Source organism: Ambystoma mexicanum, chromosome 10, assembly GCF_040938575.1.
Source record: "Ambystoma mexicanum isolate Mex_15411 chromosome 10, UKY_AmexF1_1, whole genome shotgun sequence".
NCBI lineage: Eukaryota > Metazoa > Chordata > Amphibia > Caudata > Ambystomatidae > Ambystoma > Ambystoma mexicanum.
In genome coordinates, this window is record NC_090932.1 from 1,510,577,537 (window position 1) to 1,510,603,552 (window position 26,016).

Genomic DNA, 26,016 nt, shown 5'->3' on the forward strand with positions numbered 1-26,016 from the left:
TGTAGTTCATTAGGAGTGCAATTATTGGTCGGGGGAACCCTCCCAGTTTTGGTTTTGCCATTAGTGCGCCCACTCCACTACAAACATTTGAGACCAACCAGGATCCTCCAGCAGATCTTTCAGTAGCTCCTCTACTGCAGTCTCCATAGGGCCCTTTAGGACATCCTCCGGAACTGCTACGATGCAAACATTATTCTGCCTAGATCTTGCTTCCAAATCTTCACACTTCATTTTAATGCTGCCCAGATCCTTAGCCATGAACGTCACTTTCCCCTGCAATACTGTTACTTGATAAACCAATTACAGCTTTTGCAGAATGCTACCACCAGGGCCATTCTTCATCCACCTTTTAGAGCCCACATGGCCCCGCTGTTGAAGCAGCTCCACTGGCTTCCAGTGGAAAATAGGATCTTGTTTAAATCTATGTGTATGGTCCACCGTGCCTTTTGTGGCATGGGCGCAGAACACTTTAAGGCTAAATTTCAACATTATACTCCTGGCCGGTGTCTCTGGTCTCAGTCTGCCTCTCTTGTGGTGTTTCGTCGGTTTACACTGATTCCGACAGGCGGGTATGCCTTTTTAGTGGCCACATGGAACTCTCTTCCTCTCCTTTCGCCGCTCACTTAAAACATTTGAATTCTAGACTCTGGTAAAAACAAATATTTTGCTCTCGCTTTCAGCACCATGGTGCCTTCAGGCGTACGTGCGCTTAATAAATGTAATTAACATAACATAACATACGATGGCGTCTTCTGCCGTACTGATTCGCGTCTCAGTCTCCGTGATTCATTTCGTGGCCTTTTCCAGTTGATTCCGAATCATAGTGACATTCACTGTAATACCGTCCAGCTTGTCGTTAATGGAAGAAAATCTCTTCTGCATGATAGCCATGACCCCTTGTGGGTCCATGGGTAGTGTAGGTGAAACTGCTGTTGTTGTTTACTGGGTGCTTGCTTCCTCGCATACTGTTTCTGCCTGCCTAGAGCCAGGTTTAGCAAATGTATCCATTATGCCACTCTTTTTGGGGCCGACAGCCTTAGGCATAGTGCTGCACCCTTCCGCCCACCCTCGCAACTTGAAAGTCAGTGAATGATGCGTGATGAGGTATGTCAGATTTGCAGTGTCCCCGGCCAGGGCGGCTACCAACTATGCTGCGGCGTCCAGACTCAACCACGCAGCCGGGACTGCTCTGATGATTACCATTCGTAGAACTCCCTCCTCGCAGCAGGCCACATAATCTCTGCACGATTACACTGCAGCCCAATCGCTGCCCAGTGCGCGCCGCGGTCCCTACTGCTCCCGTTCATGTGACGCAAATATTGTCTTGCTGCGGGCCTGTCCCAGTGATGCCACCTGGGGGGTTAGGGGAGGAAGCAGGTAAGCGTATGCTTCCACAGGCAGCGGCCAGTCCACACCGCCTAGTCGAAGACAGACAGCCCTCACCCCACAGGGCGTGTAGAGAGCGCTACCCGCCCTAGCCGGAGGGGCACGAATCCACAGGACAACAGTACAATGGGCCCCAATTGCTGCAGTCGACAACAGTCAATCCGTATCTACATTATGCGCTCAGGTGTACCCCTGCAGGCTGCCAGCGCATATCCCCCTCTGCACACCAGCCCAGCGGGAGCAGCTCGCCTCTTCACCACTCCCTTGATCTGGAATCTCAAGGAAGGGTATGACACACAACGTGGGGAAGTGAGGAGCAATAGTAGTGGCGGTGGGAAAATGAAATAAAAAAAGAGACCGCTATTTGCCGGTGCAAGGTCCGATCCAGCCACTCCCTCATCCCCCAGCACAATGTAAAGAGGGAGAGTGCGAGGCTACCACGCAGCAGTCGAGACACGTGCTGGGAGGAGGCTCTGCATGCTCTGCAGGAGACACCTCTACACGTCGGGGCTCGCTCCAACCACCCGACCCCCAGACTATGGCAGCAGCCAAACCAGTCATGCAGCCCTCACGGGCCGTGCCGCACAGTCCAGGGCGCTGGCTGAGTCCTCCTCTTTCCGGCGCACCGGTGGGCCAGCATGCGGCAGGCGCAGCCACAGTTCGCCACAGGTAATGGTGACACGGGAGGGGGCTATTGATAGTCTCTGCGGCCTCCGGGGCTCCTCACAATACAGTCCCACTCTCTGCCGCAGCTCCGGAGACCGATAAGCATCGAGCAGCATGCTGCGGCCCGCGTGTGCCATCCGGCCTCTCCACACCTTTCCGTTTGATTTCTGCAGGGGTACTGCAGGGATCAGGTCGCCTTTCGTAACAAGTTGTTCCCACACCTTCTGCAATAATTCACTGGGGTTTTAATGAAAAAGGCCTTGTCATTTTATGCTGGTATTATACCAGGGATCTCCCCTTGCTCATGGAGCTTACGCGATGGCCGCCATTCCACCAGTTGTGCAACAGCGCCCCCCCTCCGACAAGCACCTAAGTTAATAAGATAGGTTGGAAAACACCTATAGTGATAGGCAAAAGCAGGTCTTATTCTTTTTATTACCATACTAATACAATGGTACCAATAAGTCTGTGTCCTTCTTCTGCCTCACCACAACACATGAAGGGGAAAGTAGTAAGCTATTATGCATTAGAATCTCATTGAATTTATACATGTTTGCTCTATTCCAGATTATTTTACTACCACGAAAATTAGTATGGTATTCACCCTGTATTTTTATTGATTGGGTGAAATAGTTTAAATTCCGATTAAGTTCGAGTTTCACATTCAAGTGATCACTCATTCGAGAATTGACAGTTTGATACTGACAAATTAATTACATGATTTATTAGGTAAGGTTAGGTCATAAAGAATGCCTTGAAACTACTTCAAAGTGCAATAGGGAAAGACCATAGTGGCAGGAAAGCTATGAGGTGAGGCAGTCACGTTGCCATATGAGAAACCTAACGGTATTCTCACTCCTCAACCCTTTGGATCTTGTACGCAGGTGTCCAGGGAAAGGCCATCGCTAGTGGATCTATACTCCGGGGGCAGAGAAGCGGTGGAGGATCACCTGTGTGGAGGGTCTTTGGGGACTAAGAGTGGGGTACCTTTGGGCGAGACATGGTATCCCCCTTTCCCAAGTAACAACCAACCCAACTCTTCCCCAACCCTTATGGGCTATTGTAAGTCAGTTCCCCTAATTTCTCCACAATTAACCCTTGACAGTACTAGGACAAAGAAAAGGCAACTAAGAGCAATGAAGACTATGATCTTTTGCCACTCTACTACTGGGAAGAAGAAGATGCCTGCTAAGGGTAGTAAAGGTCAGGAATGTCCCTTTAATGAGAGTCAGGCAGTGCTGAATAATCATCCACACCTGCAGCCTGTCAAGGGGCTGCAGGTGTATAAATGGAGCCCAACCCAGTGTGCAAAGTAATCGATGGGAATCAACAGGAGCAGGACCAGGAGGTCAGTGCAGGCAGCTGAGGTCCGGACCACATGGCGTAGGAGTGGGGACTCCCTGGAGCAGACTAGGAAAGTTGAAGGGAGCCATGCAGGAAGGTGGCCACGTTCCTTTCCATACAACGTGCTCATTCCCCTGGGGTGGAGGACCACCCCAAGAGTGTCTGAGGAGCAGGTACTGGTGCCCCGACATGAAAGGAAGAAGGCAGAGTGATCCGCGCTGCAGCACAAGCATTCAAAGCGACTGTTGAGTTTCTAAGGCTTGAGGAACCCGGTGCGTTTGTGTGAACTGCAGCATTTCCTGAAATACATTGTATCGGAGTGGACGCGTGTAAACTGAAACATGTTTTCGAAGGTCTCCGATCAGTTAGTTGCTCAATTAAAGTGAAACAAACAACTATATCTGTTAACAATACAACAAAGGGAAATACTTTGTATCAGAGAGGTCACGTGTGGCAAAGAACACGTTTTAAAAAGTCTCTGAACACCGAACTATTCAATTAAAGTATAACAAACAGTTACAATTGCTCAATATTACAAAAAAGGGAATATCTTGCATCGGAGGGGTCGTGTGGGCCAAGAAACACATTTCAGAAGGTCTCCACGCATTGGACAATGCATTTAAAGTTAAATTAACAATTATTGAACAATGAAGATAATTAATACTTTGCCATTAAACGGAATGAAGACTATACTACTAAACAGAATTAAACAGATGAAATCTAAAGGAGTAAAGAAAGGCTAAATCAGTATAAACCATCATACATTGTAGTGCTAAAATGAATATAATTATAAACCAATCACTGTATGCTGCAATATAAAAGGATGTTAAAAGAACAGACAAACAAAGGATTCTGAACCTTGATTCACAGTGACATTTTCAGCCTGTGAGAAAGCTACAAAATTATCTAAACTATACATTTGAAAACAAAATCCAATTATACTATAGAATTCAAGGACCTTTATGTGTTTGTTTTGGAATTGTGACATTTGGAATTTGGGGAAGGGAACCCTGAGTCCTGACTAGAAGTCTTTCATTTCAAGGACATTCAACTTGTGTGATTTGGAACTTGGGGAAGGGAAACCCGAGTCCTAACTTGGGGAAGGAAACTCTGAGACCTGAAGAGACTATTACATTCTATTTCTCAAAAAGGGAATTTTGAGACTTTTTTGATCTATTTTATAGTTGGAGAAGTGAGCTGAACGAGAGCTGCGAGCTGGAAGATGCTCAGGACTTTGTGTTGAACACTGTTTTCCTTTTTAATGCTGACATCCCTATACATTGTATGGTTATAGTTGTGATGGCAAGCATAGGATTTGGACACAGACAGGTTTCTAAGTTGAACTCTTTGACTCAGACTTCCCTTAGTTTTAGTTAGGTAGGGAAATCCCACTGTAGCTGTTACGCTCACCTGGCTCCCACTGAGGCGTCGATCGGAACTGGACAGCTGCGGGCTCCACCAATGTGACGCGTAGGGCCGAGATGACGGACTGGACTGGCCCACCTAGGTTTGTTTGCTTGGCCCGTAGGAATATTCTTCTGCAAATGGAGAAAGGGAATTAACCACCTGTGGAGTTGAGTGTAAATCCCCCCGCCCCCGCTGTTCTCCCCACAGATCTCCTTTGATGTCCCCTCTTATAGTCTCACCTGATGGTTTGAAAAGATGAGCTCTCCATCCTGCATTGAGCACAGTGGTGCGTTGATAACCAGTTGCTTCACAGGCTCGAAGGAATTGGTGAGTTCCAGAACAATATTGACTCCGAGATTCCCGGCAAGACGCCGTAAGTATAAAGTTCGTAAGAGTTAAAATGCCTGACTTTCACTCTTGTCCAATTCCTTGCAGGTTGCAGCTTGACCCTAATGAAGAGTTCCTCGTGGCAACCGGTAGTATTCTGGTAAGGATTTGTATTTTCCAACACAGTTCGATCAAACAATGTCAATATGTAACCTGTTGCTTTCTCCCTTATTCAGGCGCTGAGAGAAAGTATGAAGTCTTGGGGAATAATACCTCCGGCAGTAAAATCAGGTAAGTCTATTGTGGTGAGGAGGATTCCCCTTGTTAGTCCCTTTGTTTCACCTTGCTGTCCTTTTGTTTCCCCTTAGGGGCCGGGATTCGGCGAAGATGCAGTGGAAGCTGCGCCGACCCGTGAAGAGGAATAGTACCCCCGGTGGTAAAATCAGGTAAGTCTATGGGGGTAACTAATATTACTCTGTGTATTCCCTTTGCTCACCTTGCTGTTCTTGTCTTCTCCTTAGGTGCCGGAGTGCGGTGGGAAAATGCAGGAGGATGCGGTGGAATGTGAAGATGCTGTAAAGGCCGGTGAGTTCAGCGCGGCGCTGCAGCAGGCGAGGCGACGCACATAAAATAACTTCTTTCTTCCAGCTCGAAGGCACGATGGATCGGGAATTCAGGTAAGGATTAAAGGTATTGCTTTTGTTCTAACCTTTTCTCCTTCTTTCTCCCTTTTTCTAGGAGCTCCAAACTCGAGGCGGGCGTGGCAGAAGGCTGGATGCAGACTTGCAGGCACGGTGAGCGTTACGCTGCTGGATGCAGAATAACGCGAAAAATAGTCCCTAAGTAAAGTAGTCCCTTCCAAGCCTCTTTTGGCTTGGAGCTCTTGTAGCATGGTCTGCATCAGGTAAGTTTGCAGCATGGTCTGCATCAGGTAAGTTTTAATCTATGAGCCTATGGCGCCAGGACTGACTCTCCATATGAGCCTGGCGCCATAGGCGCCAGGACTTGACCCAAATAGCCCCTAGCAGGGGTTGTTGGGCTTGCTTAGAATAACTTGATGCCTGCTTCCGGGGTTGCTGGACGTGGTCTGGGTCCCCGGGGGTAGGCATCATGACACCACTCCCCCCCCAAGGCCCCTCCTAAAGTCATTCTTCCCTGTGGTTTCGGTTTGTCTGGGAAATTTCGGTGGAATTTTTTCACCAATCGGGGGGTGCATGAACATGGTCACTAGGTTCCCATGACGTTTTCCAGCAGCCCGTAACATTTCCAGTCGATTAAATAAAAGAGTTTTGACTTTATCAGCTTGGAGTCCAGGATGTTCTTAACTTCAAATTCGGGTTCTCCGCCTACAAGGATAGGGTCTGGTGGCTTGGTTAGTCTTGTCCCTGGTTGCACTGGCTTCAAAAGTGACACATGAAAGACTGGGTGAATTTGCATATTAGCAGGTAAGTCCAACTTGACAGCCACTGGGTTGATAATGGCCTTAATAGAGTAAGGTCCCAAATATCTGGGGTTAAAGGTCCGTGTTCCCTTTAGAGGTATATGTTTTGTGGCTAACCATACTTGGTCCCCTATCTGGTATTGTGGAGTATCACTTCTATGCCGATCAGCATCTTTCTTGTATTTTTCTTTCGCCTGTTTTAAATGTGTAGTTGCTTCCTTAAAGGCTTGTGTAATCATAGCGTGCAGATGGTTGACTGCGGGCATTTCTAAGTGTTGGGGTGAGTCAAGGTCTGAGGTTCGAGGATGGTGCCCATATAAGGTATAAAAGGGGCTTTGTCCAGTTCCAGAGTGTACTGAATTATTGTATGCATATTCGGCGATCCAAAGAATGTCTTTCCAATTACTCTCAGTCTGATGTAACATACAACGCAGGTATTGTTCGAGAGTCCGGTTGGTCCTCTCCGTTTGACCATCGGTCTGGGGGTGGTGACTGGTCGATAACCTCACATCGATTTGCGCCAATTGACAGCATTTTTTCCAAAAATATGAAATAAATTGACTGCCCCGGTCAGAGACCAATATGAACGGAAATCTGTGTATGCAAACAATGTTTTCAAGGAACTCCTTGGCCAGGATTGAAGCTGAAGGTAATCCCTTTAAAGGAATAAAGTGGGCCATCTTGGAAAAAAGATCCACAATAACTAGAATGGTGTTAAATCCATTGCATGGGGGTAGATCAGTAATAAAGTCTAACGATAAGGTGTGCCATGGTGTAGGCGGAATGTCTAAAGGTTGTAACAGTCCAGCTGGTTTTTTCTTTTGACTTTTGTTTTGGGCGCAAATGCCACAAGACATCACAAATGATTTAATATCCTTTCGCCAGGTGGACCACCAGAATTGTCTTTTAATTTTAGCTTCAGTTTTTGCAATACCTGGGTGCCCCTCCATTAGGGTATCATGATAACGGGAAATGACTAGCTCTTGTAGTTCCTTGTGTGGCAGAAACAGCCGCCCTTGGTAATAAGGCAGATCATTGGTGACAGAGTAGTCCGGGCCTTTTTGTACCCAGTCCTGCAGGGCTGTAGGATCAAAGAGTTGCTGGATCTTTACCTGAATGTCCTCTAGTGTCTGTAGGGTAGTCATGCCAAGAATTCTTTGTTCGGAAATTATAGGTACTGATTATGGGTTCACTTCTGCCTCTCCCATCCCTATTCGGGATAAGGCGTCTGCTTTACCATTCTTACAACCTGGTCGATAGGTTATTACGAAATCGAACTCGGCAAAGAACAATGCCCATTGGAGTTGACGTGACGATTGGGCCTTGGCTGTCTTTAAATACTGTAAGTTCCGGTGATCACAGTAATGGTATGCCTAGCACCGAGAAGATAGTGCCGCCAAGCCTTGAAGGCGGATTTAATGGCTAATAACTCCTTGTTGGTAACCGCATAGTTTAACTCGGGTGCGAGAACATCAGGACCAAAATTTTACTGGATGATGCTGGCCAGTTTCAGGATCCTTTTGAGACAGGACAGCTCCCATGGCTAGACTGGATGCATCAGTTTCCACTATGTATGGAAGTTCAGGGCGCGGGTGCTTTAATACAGGTGCAGACGTGAATTTCGCTTTCAGCTCTTGGAAGGCATTTTCAGCTTCTTCAGTCCACATAAAGCGTTTATTTTTTTCACAAGAGTGCTGTGATGGGATGTACAACATGTGAAAAATCTGGGATGAATCTGCGGTAGAAATTGGCAAAGCCGAGCATGCTTTGTACTCCTTTAACAGAACTTGGTGATGGCCACTTAAGGATTGCGTCCACCTTTCGTGAGTCCATTCGGACTCCCTTTGGGGTCAGGATAAACCCAAGGAATTCAACTTCTGTGGCATGAAAAACGCATTTTTCCAGTTTTGCATATAGTTTGTGCTGGTGCAATTTTTCAAGGACTGCTCGGACGTGCTTCACATGGTCAGATTCTGAAGAGGAGTATACTAGAATATCATCGATATATACGACAACACAAATGTCAATGAGTTCACGAAGGACATCGTTCATGGAAGGCTGCTGGTGCATTGCACAACCCGAAAGGCATCACCTGGTATTCGAATAACCCATACTTAGTGCGGAAAGCAGTCTTCCATTCGTCGCCTTCTTTTACACGTACCAGATGGTATGCCCCCCGGAGATCTAATTTAGTGCATATACAAGCGTCCTTCACTTGGTCTAGTAGTTCAGGGATCAGAGGCAATGGGTATCGGTTCTTAACAGTTATCTGGTTCAATGCGCGGTAGTCTATGCACGTTCTGAGGTCACCTTCCTTTTTGGGCACGAAGAACAAAGCTGAAGATGCAGGGGACTTGGATGGGCGAATAAAGCCATTGGCAAGGTACTAGTCTAAGTATTGTCGTAGGTGAAGGTAAGGGCATAGATCCTGCTACAAGGGGGTTGTGCACCGGGTATGAGATCGATTTGACAAACGTACGATCTGTGAGGAGGTAAGGTGTTTGTCTGTTCATTTTGGAAGACATCCTGGAATTCTTGGTATTCTGGAGGTAGTTACATGACTGCTGTGGTTACTGTGGCCAGGCCTGCGTTCTGACTTTTCTTTGGGTAACAGGTTTGTGCACAATCCGGGAAGGTTATTTTCTTCTCTCGCCAATCAATACAAGGATTATGTGTTTCCAACCAAGGTATCCCCAGTATTATTTGGAACTGTGGGGATTTGATTAGATCAAACACAATAGTCTCTCGATGCCCATCCTGACCCAATAGTGTCATCTCTGCGGTGGAATGAGTTACAGGCCCAGAGGCAATTTCAGTTCCATCAACTGTGGTGATGACATCTGAGTGTTATACCCCGACATTCGCCTCATTACACTTCCCTGGTGTCTGCCCTGTGCCTCTCCGGTCTCCCGCGTTAACATGGACAGTTGGGGACTCTATGTAAGGCCAGAAAGAGGAACAAGAAAGTGGTTGCTCTTCATAAGTTGCTACAGCGCTGTCATGCACATTTTTTCTCACGGTGGCAGCTGCCATGGAGAATAGCTGCAATAAACTACATTTCCCAGAAAACCTGACATGGGTTGTAGTTCCCGGCATTAATAGGGGAGCCTTGTTTTCGGCCAATAGTTTCCTATGGCCCCGCTATCAATGTATGCCCTTACTGCGTGCATACGCGATGGCTGCCCTGGATCTACGAGGACCATTGGTATGATGAAATGCGAGGTCTGAGTATCCTTCTTCAAGCTCGGCAAGCGGACCTCTATGCTTGTCGGGCGTGGTCGTTTCCCGAGTCTGACTCCATATGGCTTTTATCAGCAGCTCCTACCACCTTCTTGGGTGGTTTTACAGGGAAATCACATAGAAAATGCCGAGAAGTTCCACAATATAGACACAATTGCATTTGCCGCCTCCTTTCTCTTTCCTTCTGGGTTAAGGATCCTTTAACCCCTCCGATTTGCATGGGTTCTGAAGCATCTGCTCCTTTGGGGTTGGCGTGGGTTTTGACCAACACCCGATTCTCAAACTTGCTCGATCAGCCTTTCTGTTCTGAAGTCTGTGATCTAACTGGACCACTAAGTCTATATATTCAGCGCAGTCTTGAGGTGGGTTCACGACTTGAGCCAAGACATCCTTGAGTTCTCCTCGAAGCCCTCGATGAAATAGCGTGATTCGTTTTACCTCAGGCCATCCAGTTTCCACTATCAACCTATTAAAGGTTGCGATGTAGGATAGAAGGTCCTGGTTACCCTGTCGTAGGGACAAAAGTTCGTTATCCAGGACCTGTCCTTGGGAGTGCCGGGCAAATAGTCTTTCCATGCTCATTTGAAAGCCCTGAAAATCCCAAAGAATTGGGTCATCCTGAGTAACTAGTGGAATTGACCAATCAGCTGCAATGCCGCTGAGATATGACAATACAAAAGCTACCTTGGCTTGATTGTTTGGGAAGGCTCCAGGTCTGCATAAAAAGTGCAAGCGGCATTGGTTCATAAACACGGCGAACCTTTTGGGATCTCCGGTAAAGCGTTCGGGTGGAGCTAATGGAATATTTCCTGGTAGGTTTATTTGCACAGGGTTACTCGATAACACAGGAGCTGGATTTCCCCGGAAACGAGGTAGGGGTGCTTGTCCAGCCTTGCTTTGCAATAGTTGCCTGGCAAGGTCATCAGTTTGCTCCTTTGACAAAATCAGTTCTCTCCTAAGAGCATTAGTTTCTTGACGGGCGGAATGCACTTCAGCCCTCAGTTCCCCTAGTAATTGGGCCAATTGGTCAGTCTCTGAGGTATCCATAACGCCCGGGTGGGAATTTGTGGGTAGGTTTTGCGTTCTGTTACGCTCACCTGGCTCCCACAGAGGCGTCGATCGGAACTGGACAGCTGCGGTCTCCACCAATGTGACGCATAGGGCCGAGATGATGGACTGGACTGGCCCACCTAGCTTCGTTTGCTTGGCCTGTAGGAATATTCTTCTGCAATTGGAGAAAGGGAATTAACCACCCGTGGAGTTGAGCGTAAATCCCCCCACCCCCGCTGTTCTCCCCACAGATCAACTTTGATGTCCCCTCTTATAGTCTCACCTGATGGTTTGAAAAGATGAGCTCTCCATCCTGCATTGAGCGCAGGGGCGCGTTGATAACCAGTTGCTTCACAGGCTCCAAGGAATTGGTGAGTTCCAGAACAATATTGACTCAGAGATTCCCGGCAAGACGCCGTAAGTATAAAGTTCGTAAGAGTTCAAATGCCTGACTTTCACTCTTGTCCGATTCCTTGCAGGTTGCAGCTTGACCCTAATGAAGAGTTCCTCGTGGCAACCGGTAGTATTCTGGTAAGGATTTGTATTTTCCAACACAGTTCGATCAAATAATGTCAATATGTAAGCTGTTGCTTTCTCCCTTATTCAGGCGCTGAGAGAAAGTATGAAGTCTTGGGGAATAATACCTCCGGTGGTAAAATCAGGTAAGTCTATTGTGGTGAGGAGGGTTCCCTTTGTTAGTCCCTTTGTTTCACCTTGCTGTCCTTTTGTTTCCCCTTAGGGGCCGGGGTTCGGCGAAGATGCAGTGGAAGCTGCGCCGACCCGTGAAGAGGAATAGTACCCCCGGTGGTAAAATCAGGTAAGTCTATGGGGGGGTAACTAATATTCCTCTGTGTATTCCCTTGGCTCACCTTGCTGTTCTTGTCTTCTCCTTAGGTGCCGGAGTGCGGTGGGAACATGCAGGAGGATGCGGTGGAACGTGAAGATGCTGTGAAGGCCGGTGAGTTCAGCGCGGCGCTGCAGCAGGCGACGCGATGCGCATAAAATAACTTCTTTCTTCCAGCTTGAAGGCGCGATGGATCGGGAATTCAGGTAAGGATTAAAGGTATTGCTTTTGTTCTAACCTTTTCTCCTTCTTTCTCCCTTTTTCTAGGAGCTCCAAACTCGAGGTGGGCCTGGCAGAAGGCTGGATGCAGACTTGCAGGCACGGTGAGCGTTACGCTGCTGGATGCAGAATAACGTGAAGCGTGTACTGCTCTTTGGGCATGGTTTAAATAGCCTCCAAAGTAGTCCCAGGTAAGTATTCCTCCCCAGCCCCGCCCGAGTAAAAAATAGTCCCTAAGTAAAGTAGTCCCTTCCAAGCCTCTTTTGGCTTGGAGCTCTTGCAGCATGGTCTGCATCAGGTAAGTTTTAATCTATGAGCCTGGCGCCTATGGCACCAGGACTGACTCTCCATATGGGCCTGGCGCCATAGGCACCAGGACTGGACCCAAATAGCCCCTAGCAGGGGTTGTTGGGCTTGCTTAGGATAACTTGATGCCTGGACGTGGTCTGGGTCCCCGGGGGTAGGCATCATGACAGTAGCACAGGGCAAGTTAGGCATTTGTCCATCCTTACGTATAAGTTAATAAAGTTGATTATTATTTTGAAGTTGGAATCAGTTGTCTGTGTTCTCCTTCATGATGCCTTCAAAGATGGTGTCAGAGGTGGGAAGCGGCTCAACTGATACAAGTTGGGGGAACCTAAAATTTTAAAAAACGAAGTACCCACACATCAGACCTCTCAGTAGCCACTAAAGGCACTATTGGGTTTGATATCTGTAGAAGTAAGGATAAATTAATTCCTCCAGGTGAAAGAAGACTAATACCCACAGACCTAATATTGATTGTGTTAAGTATTTCAATCAGGCAACACACACCTTGGTCTCAGCCTAGGATGTAGCGCTCAATCGATATACATTTCTCTTTATTTTATGCGAATTCAATTTGAGATGGTACACCACTCGTATCACACACCCTTTTTCAAATACCCTGGGTCCCAATGGACCGAGAACCAAGCCGGTTGGGGAAAATACAATATTTATTTATTTTTAAAATTCTAAGGAAATAATAACATTTTTAATATGGGGCAGAAATCACCAATGGGTGATAATTACAATAGAAATGCAAGCAATGCACTTAATTAACCTTCTCCCAGAACATATACACTGCACAATTGAATAGGAGCACTTTTTGATTTTAGGAAAGATAGTACCCAAGTTAAAGTTTCCCCCTGCAATGTTCTCTCAACCCACAAATAATCAAATTCTGAGCGGATAGAAAGAAGCAGCAGGTAGTCAGGAATAAGATGCAGAAGACAGAATAAAAAACCTTCCCTCACAGAATAAGAGACAAAAACTGACTTTAAACCCTTAGCAAAGGCCTAAAATAACACTCAAAGTTTACAAATAATTAATTAATGTGTGGTTAAATTATAATATACATATGTTTTATCACAATATCAGGTATGTTATCTCGCTGGCACTCACAAGGCAATGGATCAGCAAAAGGCATACAATTAGAAAATGAGTGGAAAGTTTAGAGCATGCTGCAGCCAAATGACATGTTGTAAAACTTGCAATTTTCTTAATTCCCGCTTTAAATTACCCAAAAGGTTTTTAATAAAAACGGGTGAAATACTCCGATTTGTTTCTGGGCCGGGGGATAGAGGTATATCACAGGGACAATGTAGAGGTGAAAATAGGTCTCTAGCTGGTAAATTGAGAGAGATTTGGAAGGTAGAGTGAGGTTTGTTTTTAGGTAAATAGAGCAGTCAAAAGTGAGAAACTCGGTTTTGAAAGAAAGGAAAATGTTACTTACACTAATTATCTAGGCTATATTGTTAAGGAGGAACACAGTAAGCTCCAAGGTTGATTGGCAAGGTCAACCTTGTCACCCCAGTGCTCAACCCCAACAATGAAATATATGGAAATGAGTTTGATTACTCAAATATAACTAAGGGTTTTACACCAGACAAAATTGAAAATGATGGCACTAGCACTTAAACATTAAGGACAGGATACGAGGATAATTCTAACAGTTTCAACAAGTTACCAGGGTGTAAATATGACTACTTAGAGAGTGGGGGAAGGACAAAGGCAAGACAAAATAGGCTATGTGTCTCTATGGGGTGGGGATTATACTCACAGTCCACTTTTTAGTTTTGGGATTTTTGGACACTCAACAGGTTCTGGTCACCGGGTAGCGAACAGCTGGGCAATTCGGGTCACTGGATGGCACAGGTAGCGCTGGATGCAGTCAGTGGGCAAGCAGTTAGTGGGCAGCAAGCCCGTCTGATTTCAGGATGCAAAAGGTACCACAGCTTTCCCCTTTTTAATGGGAGATTAGTGGTTGATTCTGGATCACTGGCCTTGCTAGGATAGGAATCAGCTATGCTTGGGTTTTGCAGTGGGCTCTGGAGTAGGGTCAGCAATGCTTGGGCCTTGTAGTTGGAATCTGTCAGGATGAATGGAGCAGATCAGGAACGCAGCACAGAAACATCAGGAAGAGTCTCTCTCTAGTTCTGTCTCTAGTTCTGTCAGCTACTCTTTATATAGAGCATGGTGATATCACAGAATTATTGTTTGGCAGAACTGAGCTAGGCCTACCTCCAAGAAGCGGATAGGACAATCAATGTTGGTTGCCTCTTCGGGGAGGAGTGCCAGTTTATGAGGTTGCATTTTATGAGGTAAAAAGCCATTCCATAGTCCTTTTGCCCAAAATCAGTCATAACCTAATTTACACATTTATACATTTGTGGCATTTTAACAAATCACATGGGCAGATTACATATTGTATGTAGAGCATAGCAGTCCAATCCTCACAATTGTGGGACCTTGTTTCGCCCTTTTCAGGGAGGATTATATTACTTAAAATTCTATAACTTTACACATGTGTATAGATTATTATTAGGCATATCAGTGTTAGAATTCGCAATGGCATCATGGATACTTTCCTTATAATACCCAATTCTCTGCCATTTCTATTACCCAGGGGTCAGTGAATGCTACAATGTCTTAAATTATAAACCACAAAATCACATTTAAACTGTGACATTTTCACATCTTTGCAAAGTCCTGCTGCAGAGATAAAGGTCTTTAACATTTTTATTAATAAATAGTTTTGGAGACAAATGTCAGTATTGTTCTCCATGTATGAGCATGCCTTTCCAAGGCTAGCCCCTCACCCCAGGTTGTCACAGAGATTTCTTTTGAAGCTTCTAGTGGAAATCATGAGGAGGTGTGAATTTTCACTTTGTATTTTAGTTTCCTAGAAATATTCTATACGAGGCTGGAGCACAGACAACAGTCTGTCCAACCTAGCAATTATCACTTGTGTGTTCAAGGAGTTTACTGTGGGGGTCCTTATGTTGCTAGCATCCTTCCAGCAGACCTGTGTGCCTGGTTCTCCCCACATGTAGCCACTGCAGAAATCTATTTTTGGGCTGACTTCCCACCAGGCAGCCATTGCAGTTTGATTCAATTGTATTTATTTTTGCTCTGAATTGGAAGACAACCTGCTGAATAGAACCATCTCATACATATATGTTAACATCACAATCCCCTTCACATTGCTAGATAAGGGCAGGGCCTTATCCAACATGCCGTTTTAAAGCATATATTTTCCTTTATTTTGCAAAAGTACATTTCATATGTGGTGACTGAAAGTTGCATTTTTCTTGCAAATCCGTTTTTTCTATCTAGATTCCCACATTGTTCTGCAGCCATAGTTAGTTTCTTGTACACAACAGTCTGTACAAGGCAAAGGTCTCCTGGAATTGACAAGTGCACAGAAAGATATGATTTTCTTTTCAAGCAGTGATTTGTGACATGTTGCACAATTTAAGCATTTCCCGTGTAGATGAAGAAAAGCTTTTGTTGATTTCTCAGGTTTGGCTGGCATTTAGGAATAAGGCTCTTTTCTGATGGAGCACAATGTGAATATGACTGGGCATGACAGGGTCTTTTTGAGAAAAAGCAGTTTGGTGAAAACAGGGAAAATAGCATCACAGCGGCATCATTTTAGAGGTGACATATTCCCTTTTTCAATGGGAATTTTGGGCTTCCAGCAAAGCAGCGCTGCTGCTTCACTCTATCTCTTTTGTATATGTAAGAACACACTGGCAGGTTTCCTCAGTGTGCCCCCTTGTTCCATCCTGCACAATATGTTCTTGGCAAGATGGTGCAGCCATCTTTTTGTCACTGCAAAACGCAGTTTTGAGGCAAGGGTGCATACTGGAGCCAGCGCAGCCATTTTGTTGTTTCTGCTGAAATGCAGCTTGGTGATGTGGGGAAGCACAGCTGAGTAGGGTCAATATATCCCACAATTGCACCTCCTGATCGATACATCAGACTAGCACACATGTTCAGGTTAGTGTGGGAATATGAGACTGATGTTTTAGCAGGGGTAATAGACCCAAACGTCCAAGGGGATGTTAAGGTATTATTACAAAACCACAGGAAGAAACCCTTCCAAGTTTACCAAGGCCATAAGATTCCTCAATGAGTTATTGAGAGAGCAACGCTTCCCAGATTCACATGGGGAGCAGAAAAGGAAAACATTGATGGGGCATCCATCTTTTTTCTCCTCATGACTGTCGAGTACCAGCGAGAGACAAAATAATAATCTCTTTGTGTTTACAGCTTGATTTTCCCTATAGTTTGGACATTTATATATTACCGCTTATAGGAAAAGGATTAAGACTACAGCCTTTACTCTCATGGGGAGAGGAGTTAAAATGTGTTCTCTTGAATTTTTCTGATAACCCCATTGAGATCAAACGGGGCCAGATGGTAGGGATTCTGAGGTATGAAATCTTATGGGAGCCTTCTTCCTATCCAACTTCGAGAGAGAGATATCAGAAGAAAGCCTCTTATAAGGAGAGGCATCGAAGTCTTATCTCTTATCCTCTAGAAGCAGAAAGACAAAGAACCTGTGGGGAAGATATGAGTCAGAATCCATGGTAGTTGAACCCGTAGTGTAGCCATCGAGTTCTTCCTACCAATGTACCCTTCTGTATGCACAAAAATGAAAATACAGAGGGGTCTATTGGTCGAAAGAGGAGGAACACTACACGCGAGACCAGGCACTGTAAAGGAACAAAGGGCAAGTTACTGGGAGAGTTAATCCCAAAATACAATGTACAAGAAATAACGGTTAGCACGAACTAGTGATTATATGAGTTCTTTCTATCTGGCCTGAGACTATTCCCCACGTTCAATCAGTTATGTTCACAAGAGAATACTCTAAGGAGACAAAACATGGATCATGAAACAATGCACAAGAGTAAGCACCAAAAGCGATGGGGAGTTAACCAGATACCGTGACTTACCAAAAGGGAAATGAAGCGTGTCTTGAAATCAAGGTAGCACCCAGAGTATTCCGTTACTACTCCTATACCCGACGGCATGAGGACGCCTAATCGGAGAGCAGCAGTCTCTAGTCCCAAGGCTACCCCGACGGCACAAGGACACCTAACGACCTAAGTGCTAGATGAAAAAAGGCAGTCCCAAGTCAGTGTGCTTTATTGAAATACACTGGTGAGGTGTTGATTCCTTGTAGAACATGAAGTGAATGATGATGCAGTACGGACCGGAATAAATGCTTGGAGGAGAGTGTTCCTGAATGCGGTCCGATCAGAAGAATGGTCAGGAGGGTTCTGAGGTTGGCGTTGTGCGGGCAGTAGCAGGTTTTAAATCAAGAGGCAGAGCATAATCCGAGTTCATTCTGAAATTGTTAATGTGCAGGCAAATTCAGAGACAAGATCAGCAGGCAGTAGAATGGTCGATAAGGAGGCCTGGTGAGTTTCTTTAGCATTGGGAGTTTGTTAACGTGCAACCAATCCAGGGTTGAAGTCAGCAGGCAGACGCATAGTCGATTAGCTTTCCGGGTCTATGTTAAAACACAATGGTTTGGAGAAAAGGGGGGGGCAAGGACAAGGCAGATAACTGAGGCAGTAATCAAGACGAAGTCAAAGTTAAGCCGTGATTTAAACAAAATCAGAAGCGGCGCCTGGAGCAACCCAGAGGTTTTAATAGGGTTGCCATAGAGTCTAAGCTCTGCCCCTCCAGCGTCACTCTGCGGAACGGGAGTGTAGAGGACGCCAGAATCGCCATGGTAACCCATGTCCACTGCACCTAAAGGACCGGGGAAAGCGGGAACGGGGATGAGTATTGGGCAACGGTGAAACAGCACCCTTTCTGGTGTGTAAAGATTGCCTTACCCTCAGATTCCTTGTTCTTCTTAGCGAAGAAAAGGTTGGAAGGGAATGAATCCTGACAATATGTTACCAGAATCATCACCCACTACTTCAGAAAGTTTGGTAATCCCAAAGGCCAGGGAGAAAGAGAACTTAACCTCAGTGAATACTTTTCATTGGACTACAAAGAGCCCCAGTCAGTCATCATGTAATGCTCTATCTTCCCCGTCAAAATTATTTGACATTCAACTTCCCCTGATAACAACATCTTTAAAACAAGGGGCAACAAGAACTGAATCCTTAATGGAACAAATAGAGGAGGGAGGGTATCCCGCAGTAATGAACCCATTTCTTGATCCCTATCGGAAGTGTTATGTCATGATTCCTGCACCTCATGTCCCCAGCCCTCCAAGATGTCAGGCTGGAGCCAGGCCACGATCACCTACATGGCCCTCAAGGGCCTCTCCATCCCTCCAAAGACCCACTTGAAGCCAGACTTGGCGCTTGTGGCACCAGACTCACTCACTCCCATAGGATAACATTGGGGATTGGATTTATAGTGCATTGATGGGGACAAGATGGCTGCCCCCACATATTTTAGTTCCCAGAACTGCATGTGCGGTCTAGTTTTTTGGGTGTGGTTCAGCCCAGAGACACCTGGGATACCCAGAGACTATTTAAGCCACACCCAGGCTGAGAAACATGCCTTGCGTTTTCTGCACCTGCAACGTGACACTCACCGTGTTTGGATCGGTCTCCAGTAGGCCTGCATCTTTCTTCTGCGCTCAGCTCCTGCAAGAACAAGAACACCGTTAGGAACAGCCTTACCTTGCGGCGCTTCTGCCCATCATTCATCGCTCCTTCTGTTCTGCGGGCATCTTCGGCGGTGTCATTCCCATCCCGGCACGCCGCTTCCTAAGGAAAAGGGAAAAGGCGTTAGTAAGCATTCTGCAAATCTTCGCTTATTTTTAAATACTGTACGAGCTTCAAATGCTTACCTGAATCCCAGCCGCTCTGGGGGAACTCTGTCTCCGGAACTTCTCATCCATCTGCAAGAGGGAAAAGACACTCCAGATTAGCGTGGAAACATCTAGAGGTGCTGCATACCGCGCTTACCCACCGCATTTGTTCTTCATAACCAGCATCCACGCTGAAAACGTCACGCCACCTAAAAGACACAGAAAAAGAACTTAGTTCAATGCAAATATGAAAGGAGTGCATCGCGCATCGCGCTCTCACTCACCTTCAGCTCTACTCATATCAGCAGCACGCCTCCATCCCCGGACGCCGGCCATCATCTAAGGAAGGAAAGGAACGAAGTTAGAGAACTGTTCAAAAGACTCATTATACTTACCTGTCGGACTCTTGCCAGTGAAGTAACTAGGCAGCAACGAGCCTGCATCAATCAACGCGCCCCTGCGCTGAAAGCAGGACGGAGAGCACACTATCCAAGAAAACAAGGTAAGCTGTGGATCAAAGAGAAGGGTTGGACCCTGGGGAAGAAGGGGTTCAAGCACACAGAGACAATAGGAAGTTAAACTCTACCAATCCTGTGTTTTAGGCCCTGTCTCCAGTCAAATAGCCTTCAGGGAAGGGTTTGAGGTCGTAAGAGGTCAGAACAGGCTGAGTGACGTCCCCGTGGATACCAGGTGAGCGATACATGTTACTCTTGTAAGGTGTATGGACACATTGCAAAATGTTGTCCATTAAATGTAGATGACCTTCCCAAACTTCCCTCATCCAGGGAACCCGAAGAGACTCAAAGAAGGCGTATGTCTTTTTATGTAATAAAGGGAAAACCTCATATAAAATCCCTGTTATCTTAGAGGAAAAACTGATTTGTCCTGAATTGAAAACTGGAAGTAAGGATGGTGCCTAAGAACAGAGTTACTTCCCCATGGGTGGAAAGAAGCAGGAAAAGAGAAGGTAACTTGTGTACATGACCATACGAAAAGGTACCCGTTAACCAATATTCTTATTACCATCTTGGGAAAGAAACTAGATCTGACTGTAGCAGTGATCTCCAATTTACCAACTCAATTAGTCCTAGGGAGAGACATAACCCAATTTGATCAATGGGTTTCACGGGTAACCCAAATAAATTCTAAAATGTCTATAGTTGGACCTCCTCGCCTTATGAAAGCGGAGCCTGCCAAATTTAAACAAGCTTGTAAGGAGAATAATGTAAATTTGTTAGGAACAGAATCCATATCCCAATAAAGAGGATCTAATCTAAGGGCTATGCAGGGTTTCTTGGAACGTCAACCTGGTTGATCCACAGTAGAGCCCCTGAGAGGACCAAAAGAGAGATGAGGCAAACTTCCTCTCTCGGTTTCACTGTGAAACACCTTCGTCCAACCCGCAGTGGGGAAGGGTATGTGAGAAACCTGAGGGTATTCTCACTCCTCAACCCCCTTGGATCCTCTACGCAGGTGGCCAGGGAAAGGCCATCGCTAGTGGATCCCGACCCTGGGGGCAGAGAAGCAAGGAGGATCACCTGGATGGAGGGTCCTTGGGGACTAAGCATGGGGTACCATTGGGCGAGACATGGCATCCCCCTTTCCCTAGTAACAACAAACCCAACTGTAAAGAACTCATGGTGGCAACAGTAAAGGCAGACGCAAGTGATAACAGTTCAAGAGGGTTTATTAAACTATATAGGTAGGTTGAAACATTGCCTAATCTAAACCTAAATCTAAGATGGGAGCAAGCTACGGCCATCAAATAATAATAAGGCAGTCCTAGTGGTGTCTTGTCAAATAAAAGGGTCTATGCTAAAAAAAAACTATTGTCAATCCTTACAACTAAATACAAAAAGAGTGTTGAATAGGGTTCATAAGAAAGAAAGAAGTATTCACAAAATGATAAATCAGGATGTGGTAGCCGGGGTCTCCCTTCCCACGTTTTGAGCACGGGACAAGGCGGGACACCTGAGCACAACACACTTTAGAACTTTCCCAGCACAAGACTACAGTTCTGTTCTCAGGTATCAGGATCTTCGGTGGTTAAGTCTCTTTTATACAAAAAAGTCTCTTTCCTTTGTGGACCTGATGTGTTCTAAATAACCAAACAAAAAGTTCCTTTCCATATTTTCCACTTTTCACCCCTGGACCCCCCTCTTCTAGGTTCAGACCCTTCTTGAATGTTAGCCTCCCTCTGTCAGGTTCACTATGGCTTTTTCCTAATTAATTTCACCTGTTGCATTCACAAGTCTTAATGTCCTTTTAGACAATCCACTGTGGACATCCCTCTGTCGGGTTCACTCTTGTCAACACAATGTTCGTTGAGGCATCATGCTTCACCCTGTTCTGCAGGCATCCATCTGTCGGGTTCACGTTTGCCAGCCCCACAGTTCCTTCTACTTTCTCACTATTTGGGATTCACTTCCCTTCATTTTCCAATTATTTGTCGGTCAAAGACTTTCGACTGTACAGGGGGTTTTGCTAGATCCCTGTATGACCACTTTGACCTTTTCCTTGCAGCTCTCCAAAGGCCTTCTGGTATCAGTAGTTCCAACAATAGGGGAATCAACCAGAGTCTCTCGGGTGAGCACCGACATGGTGCCGGACTCCTCTGCAGCTGGTTTCCCCTGAGGTGTTAGCAGGTCTTTGATTTTGCATTAATTTGCCATTCGCAACTTTCGTTCAACACAGTTCGGTTTCCTATTGGTTCTCCTTTCGACTCACCGGCTGTGATGAACCACTTGGCTTTTATTGTCTTTGGAGTCAAGGACAGTACCACGATAGCAAGCGTCTCTCCCTGTCTTGGTTATCAGTGTAGGAGGGCTCTGTATACCGTTGACATCTGCTGCAATACACGCTGGCTTATGTTTCCTTTCAGAGAGGCTTTGTGGGTCTGGTTTGAAAAGGGCAAGGTCGCTTCTCTCCTTGTCTCCGCTTTGGTTCTCACCGCCTTTGTCCTCCTCTTGAACTGCCACCGTGGGATTTCTGTCTCATTGTGCAGTCTGCCTTGCTCGTAGTGGGCTCTCATGCTCAACCTTTTATCCCTGTGGAGAAGGGAAAGGGTCATCAGGTGTGTGTGGTTATGGTCAATTGACTGACTTTGCCTGACCCTTGTGTTGGGACATGTCAGGTAAAGGGCTCTGGAGTTAGTCAATTGTCTTTCGTGTCATGAGAAAGTGTTTGTGTTGGGAAAAGGGGGTTAGAGGTTCGGAGTATCCTACATGGTATGATGGGGAAAAGGTGTTATAAGAAGGGGAATATTTCATCTCACCCATCAGTGTCTCACTTCCACTCCCCGCGGACCCCCCCTCTAGGTGATCCTCCCGCACTGGTCCACCCGTAGGAACTGGATCCAATAGCAATGGCCGTGACCTGGCCACCTGAATAACAGATCCCCGGAGTCTAGTCAGGGAGACACCTTCAGATTTCTCACACCAACCCTTCCCCAACCTTTATGGACTATTGTAGGTCAGTTCCCCTCATTTCTCCACAATTGACCCTTGACAGTACTAGGACGAAGAAGAGGCAACTAAGAGCAATGAAGACTATGCACTTTTACCACTCTAGTACTGGGAAGAGGAATATGCCTGCTAAGAGTAGTAAAGTTCAGGCATGTCCCTTTAATGAGAGTCAGGCAGGGCTGAATAATCATCCACACCTGCAGCCTGTCAAGGGGCTGCAGGTGTATAAATGGAGCCCAACCCAGTGGGCAAGGTAATCGATGGGAACCGACAGGAGCAGGACCAGGAGGTCGGTAGAGGCAGCTGAGGACCAGCAACATTTGAACAGGTACTGGATCTTCATCCAGGGAATAGGACCTGGTCTTAGCTATTTATAGGTCATCGATGGACGTGAAATGTCCTGGTTCTTCCACTATTAGAGATGGCAAAAGGATCTTTGTTTCACTATTTCTGAGAGCCCTTGGTCCCTTTTGTGTGAGAGAGTGTACAATTAATCAATAGCACATTGTTGCATTGGGGGCTATTGTCACTGGTAACACTGGATAGAAAGGGAAATGTTTTGGTACATTTGGCAGATTTCTAAGTATAAACAAGCTTACAGGGTAGAGGCTCTTTCTTGGGTAAAGCAGCTGGAAGTGGTAGATAGAAAGTTGGACTGATTGCTGATGGTATGTGGGTAATACCCAAAAGAAGATAAAATGAGGACACTGCCACACATGGCTCATCACAGGTTTCTAGTGGCAAGAGGCTGCCTTGTGGGCTGATAAAAGAACAATAGCACCTATTAAAAAGAATGATTGCAAAATGTAAGAGCGTTATACCAAATAAGGAGATTGACCTATTGGCCCAATAAGTTGCCCGATGAAAGAGATACCGAATAGTATCCTTTTTACCCAAGTTCAGAGGTGCAATTGAGATACGACCAACTCCGGTTCTGTATAGCACTGAGCGATAAGGATGAATGCAAGAAGAACGTTCACTGATCCTTAGAATGGAAGCGTAGGTGAGAAATGTATGGGTTGTAGTGTCTTCTTTTTCCTTTATTAGAGCAATATTATAATGAAATAGCCCCCTTCCCCTAAATCATTTTTTGTGACAGGCTTATGTGAGGGTCAGAAATGAAAGCTGGACACAAAGCTGTCATGTTTTTTGTTAAAGACTTTTATACAACTGAAAATGTGTTGGGAAAATGCCTCTCTTGCCCTATTCCAAAGAGGAAGTTGCCTGCCTAAAAACCAAAAAACTAAGGATCTATCTGTGTCAGGATGTCAGAAACTAAATGCTGTATGTAATGCTTTCGAGTGAAACATGGCGTCTGTGCACAGTGAATTTTAGGTGCTCCCAGAGCCATAATGGACATTTTCATCTTGCCTCAGTGAAAGCTGCATTTGATGTGTACTTGTAACGTGGTTTGTACAATTCCACTGGCAAACATGTTTTTTTTGCTTCTGCATTGCTTCAAAGACTGTTTTGAAGAAGGTGCCAGCTGGTACGTGATAACATTGCCAGGGAATCATCTTGCAAAGCTGAAGAAATGTTATGTAGCTGTTTTCATGTTTTTATGAGAAAGGGAAGTGTTATGCCTCTTGGGGTTGCCATGGGCCCCTCAGGCCGGGGTCACATGGGAACTGTCAACAGGTAGAGTCTTTGAAAGCCAGAACGTTATGGAAAATGCAATCATGCATTTGCGCATGGTTTAAAATGAGGGGCACCAGAGCAGTCAGGCAGAAAGCTTATTTGGAAGAGTGGATGCACTGCTTCCAGGCCTGTTGATGTGGTAATTCCTCTGCCTGCCTGTTTCACGGCTTTTGATTGCATTCCTGGCAAGATGAGGATTTCTGTTGCAGTAATTTTTACTGCATTTATTCATTCATGTATGCTTTTTGTGAATAAAGGGCCGCAAAGAGCCATTTTACAGTTTAGCCGAGTGTTTGTGTATATAATTGCCCTCCAGTGCTTAAGGTTTCTTCATTTTGTGTGCTGAGGCTGTGAACTAGTTTCTGTGCACTTCTGAAGCAAAACATATGGCTCTGTGAGCAGTTACTGTGACTAGATCATTGTACATTTTTGTAAATATAAATATCTTGTTTAAGAAAAAAGATAAGGGATTCTCTGCTGGCAGCGATTGCCTTACTGTTATGATTCCAGGCTGAGCAAAGAGCACATATGATAAATTAGCGAAAAAATGGGCATGCGGCACTGGGCTAAGTGAACCGTCGGATAAAAGCATGGGCATCGCAGGGCTCGCAGAGGTAGTGTTTTGTTTACAGCAGGTCCTTGTGGAAAAGGAAAGGAATTTGCTGCGTTAGGAAGAAGACAGGCTTGGTATGGAAAAATGCACCCGAGAAATGTTGAATTAAGCGAAGATATTTTGTGTTTGGAGAAAGAGTTTGCTGCTGAGAAACACATTTCACTGATGCAGCATTTACAATTGAAAATCTGGCATGATAAAGCAAATTAATACCAAGAAGTGTCTGAATGGGCAGCTGTCAGTTTTGCTCAGTATAAATATAAAAAGCGATATAAAAAGGAATCACAGCAGCAACTTTCCTCTTGTTTACATTGCCATTGAGGCAATGTAAACAAGAGGAAAGTCGCTGCTGTAATTGCCACTGCAGGGGCGGATTGGGATCCAGATAAATGAGATGGTGATATTTGGAATTCCACTGACTCAGAGCGTAGCCCTGAATTGGAGGCAGAATCTGAATTGAAACCTGACAAAAAACCAGTCACTGTTAAAGAAGCGAGATACCAGCTTCTCACGGGACCATCCGGTGAGATTGCAAGGCGTGCTTGGCTCATCGAAAATATTGCAGTTTTGTGCATTGAAATTCAGAGCATCATTACCCAAGCTTTACGGCAGCACCTTAACTGCCTCTAACACCATATCTGGGTGCCACACAGCCATTTGTTTTTGTTCCACAACGTTTCCTTTGGTGACTAGGTAATGTGTGCTATGGCCACCTCGCTTACAGGGAAGCATTAGGAGCCTTCCTGTTCTCTAGAATCCTGAAGCTTGATTGGCCCACGGCTATGCTATTAATCTATTAGCTTCACCGACAGTGGAAGCCGGCCGCAAACACAAGGGCTGCATAATAAGGGCTTGTCTGTGCCTGTCCGGGCCATTAGAGCCATGGGACGTGTACCTATGCCCTCCTCGCACTAGACAATTATCTGCTGGTACCTGACCATATCTAACACTACGGCGAGCTAAGAGGTCTCTTGCTAACACACAGAACACTCTTGTGTGGACTTCTCACGACTGTGACTGCCATACGCCAACCGACCGCTACATGCCTGCCGAGTCACGCAGTAATCCGACAACCAGTTGCCATTGTGAACCTCCGGTTCAACAACCTGATCCTAAGAGTGAACAACTGTCTTAATGTACCATGCTAGACTCGGATCTTACTTTTGCTGTCTGCTAATTACTGCCATTATTGAATGTGATTTATTATATTGAGATTTTTGCTATCTGCTAATTACCGCCATTATTGAATGTAATTTATCAGAACTGATCCTGACCATTGTCATTCAT